The sequence below is a fragment of the Mus pahari genome, chromosome 9 (genome assembly GCF_900095145.1).
Source record: "Mus pahari chromosome 9, PAHARI_EIJ_v1.1, whole genome shotgun sequence".
In the NCBI taxonomy this organism is placed as follows: domain Eukaryota; kingdom Metazoa; phylum Chordata; class Mammalia; order Rodentia; family Muridae; genus Mus; species Mus pahari.
Window position 1 is genome coordinate 86,175,276 of NC_034598.1, and position 4,275 is coordinate 86,179,550.

Below are 4,275 nucleotides of genomic sequence, written 5' to 3' on the forward strand. Positions count from 1 at the left end.
ACTGGATGCTGAGCACGGTGGCATGTCCTCACAGGAGGGATAAGAGGTGCATTGGTCAGAAGTCCCCCTTTCCAGTCCCAGACACAGCCTTGGTCATACATGGAACAACCAGAAGCCACGTATAGCCCGCTGTTCTCCGAGGCTCTCCCCGCTACAGAGCTGATCACTATGGCCCGGTCCAGAATCTGAGGCAAACTGAGTCTTACAGTGTACAGTGATCCCTGTTTGCATTCTTTCCTTAAGGTGACATCTGAGATTTTTTTTCTGTGTGGAATGTATCATGTGTGCATGGGTCCATTTTAAAGTGAAAGTCTAACGATAACGCACAGACACGCCACAATGTGTTCGTTCAGGCAAGAGTTGGTAGAAATCCACGAGACGATGATGCAGCCGTAATCCATTATGAATATAGAGGCTGTGGCTGTTTTCAGAGAAGCCGTTCTCCTGACAGGTGTCTTCATTGCTCTTGGGTAAATAGGAATAGGGCAGCTGTTTCAGAATTTTTCCTAAATTTAATGCCCATAGCTGAGCATTATAATCATTTCTATAATCCCAGCACTTGGGAGGCCAAGGCACAAGAACTGTGAATTTGAGATTATCCTATTAAGACTCTGTCTTGAAAAGGTGAGGTAGTGGGGGTCTAGGGGAAAGGCTCAGCAGCAAAGCTATTGCTTGATGTGTTTGAGGTCCTGAGTTCTATCCCCAGCACAAGAGAAACAAATTTAAAGTCATTGTCAGTATTCAAAAATGGTTTCCAGGGATTACATCTGAAAAGACAACCAAAACTATTTTATTTTATTTATTTATTTATTTATTTATTTTTGGNTTTTCGAGACAGAGTTTCTCTGTGTAGCCTTGGCTGTCCTGGAACTCACTTTGTAGACCAGGCTGGCCTCAAACTCAGAAATCTGCCTGCCTTTGCCTCCGGAGTGTTGGGATTAAAGGCGTGTGCCACCACTGCCCGGCCCCAAAACTACTTTTATCTTACACCATCCAGAATAGCCAAGACCAAAAAGACAAACGGCAGTTCATGCTGGTGAGGATGTTCAGTAAAAGGAACACTCATCCTTTGCTGATGGAAGTGAAATTTGTACAGCCACTATGGAAATCCGTCTAGCAATTCCTTGGAAACCTGGGAATCTACCTCAAAATTACAATAGCACTATACCAAGATCATTACACCACTCCTGGCCATAGGTCCATAAGATTCTACATCCTACTGCAGAAAAATTTGTTCAATTATCCTACTGCTTCTCCATTCAGAATATCCAGAAACTGGAAGCAACCTAGATGTCTGCCAACGAACGAATGGATGGATAAGAAAATATGGCACATTACGCAATGGAGTATTACTCAGCCATTTGGGAAAAAATGTAATCGTAAAATTCACAAGAAAATGGATGGAGCCAGAAAAAAATTATTCTGAGTGTCTTAGTCAGGGTTTCTATTCCTGCACAAACATCATGACCAAGAAGCAAGTTGGGGAGGAAAGGGTTTATTCAGCTTACACTTCCACATTGCTCTTCATCACCAAGGAAGTCAGGACTGGAACTCAAGCAGGTCAGGAACCAGGAGCTGATGCAGAGGCCATGGAGGGATGGATGTTACTTACTGGCTTGCTTCTCCTGGCTTGCTCAGCCTGCTCTCTTATAGAACCAAGACTACCAGCCCAGAGATGGCACCACCCACAAGGGGACCTTCCCCCTTGATCACTAACTGAGAAAATGCCTTACAGCTGGATCTCTTAGAGGCATTTCCCCAACTGAAGATCCTTTCTCTGTGATAACTCCAGCCTGTGTCAAGTTGATACAAAACTAGCCAGTACACTGAGTGAAGTAACCCAGACTAAAAAGAAGACAAATATGGCATCTATTTCTTCATATGTGGATGTTAGCTATTAAGTCTTTGATAACCGCAGAGTTTAAGTATAGAGTAAGAGACTTGATGGAGGGGCTCACCCTAGAAAGGGAAAAGATAATAGGAAGTTATGGCTGCAATGGGCATCGGGGTAGCCTTGAATGAGAGTGTCAAACAGGAAAAGGGAAGGAAGGAAGTACAGAGAAGATAAGCCAAAACTAAAGGCCATTTGGGGGATCATATGGAAATCTAATGCAGTAGACTCTTCCTATAAAATATACGTATATGAGAGAAATCTAAATGGAGTCAGGAAATGTTGCAGAAGACAGAGCCCTAACTAGACATCTCTCACCACCAATCAAAACCTCCAGAGTCAGGAATGGCTTACATCTGATTGATTGAGTTGTTGGACAAAGGGGTACCATGGAAACCACCAAACAGCCTAGGCTGTTGTTAAGGCTGTTGATAGGACTCCACAAACTGATGAGTAGGCCCTAGTGTTGAAGACAACACCTGTATAACTCATTGAACAAAGAGAAGTTGAGTGGTGCCTACACAGAGCCTTCAGTCTTCCTGAGCAGTGCTCACTGCACTGGAAGGTAGTCCGCACACTAAAGAGGAGAAAGGTTAACATCAAGATACGCTGGTGCACTGGTGGCATAAAGATTGTGGGAGCAACCAATGACTATCTGATTAGACGTAAGGTCCACTCCATGAGGTAGAACCCTGAATGTCTGATATTGCTCAGTGGCCACAAGCCTGAAACTAGCTAGGCTGTGGGCTTAGGGGAAAACCAAGTAATGAAGAAACATAGCAATACAATGAATGACTCTTAGTGGCATTCTGCCACCACACTCGGCTCTCTCCCTGGAAACTTAATAAGCCAATAGTGATTGTTAGGAGACTGGGAGGGCAGCATTAGAACTCAACTAATATCAGAGTCTCCTGTTAGAGAATTCACAGAACTGTAGAAGAAAATAACTAAGCCGGGCGGTGGTGGCACACGCCTTTAATCCCAGCACTCAGGAGGCAAAGGCAGATGGATTTCTGAGTTCGAGGCCAGCCTGGTCTACAGAGTGAGTTCCAGGACAGCCAGGGATACAGAGAAACCCTGTCTCAAAAAAAAAAACAACAACAAAAAAAACACCACAACAAAACCAACAAAAAAACAAAAACAAAACAAAACAAAAAAACAAACAAAAAAAGAAAATAACTAGTCTTCACATCATTTTAATAATTGTCTCATCTTAATAACCAACCACTGCATTTTAATAATGATTTGTCATAGGTTATTCTTTGACTTTTGTTTTGAGTTTTTTTTCTATGTATTTTTTTACATTATCTTTGATTATTTTTTACAGTCCAGTCTTTATCCCCCTCCCTTCCTACTATCTGACAGTTCCTTATCCCATCCTTCCTCTCCTCCCACCCCCATCTCCAAGAGGATGCCCCCATACCTCCACACACATACTCCACACCCCGCCAGGCTTCCCCACTCCCTGGATCCTCAAGTTTCTCAGGGGTTAGGTGCATCTTCTCTCACTGAAGCCAGACCAGGCAATCTTGTGCTGTATATAATGATTATTGATAGCTAAAATAAAGGTTAATTAAAGAATTTCTTCCTGGCCTGGAGAGATGGCTTAGTGTTAAGAGTACTGTCTGTTCTTCCAGGGGACTTAGATTCAATTCCTAGCACCTACCTGGTGGCTCATGGCCACATGTAAATCAAGTCTAAGGGCTCCAACACCTTCTTCATGCATGCATAAACATACCCACAGGCAAAAACCTATACAAATAAAATTAAAACAATAAAAAATAAAAACAAATAAACCAAAAAAAAAAAAAAAGGATTTAAAAATTTTTTTTTCAGGCTGTCTTGAAACTTACTCTACAGAGCAGGTTAGGCTTTAAAACCACAGGGTGCTATCCTCCTGCCTCTGTCTCTTAACTGCTGGTATTAAAGGTGTGAGCAGTTTTTGGTTTTTGCTCCTTGCTTGTTTTCTCTGCATGCATGCTTGTGCGCCACCTACAGAGGTCAGAGGAAGATATTAAATCTGACAGAACTAGACTTGGGGATGATCATGAGCCACATGGAGGATCTCGGTACCATACCTGTGTCCTCTGCAAGAACAAGTGCTAAGCAGTCTCTTTAGTCATTACATATACACATATACATATATACATATATACATACATATATACATACATATACATATATACATCATATAGATCATCTACATCATCTACATCATCATATACAACATATACAACATATACAACATATACACATATACATATACATATGCATATGCCCGGGCATGGTGGCGCACACCTTTAATCCCAGCACTCAGGAGGCAGAGGCAGGCGGATTTCTGAGTTCAAGGCCAGCCTGGTCTACAAAGTGAGTTCCAGGACAGC

At 42.4% G+C, this 4,275-nt stretch overlaps 1 pseudogene; it reads left to right on the plus strand.

The window, feature by feature from the left end:
• The first annotated feature begins 339 nt into the window (after positions 1–339).
• The window catches only part of LOC110326132, a 9,031-nt pseudogene continuing 5,095 nt past the window's right edge, over positions 340–4,275 (plus strand).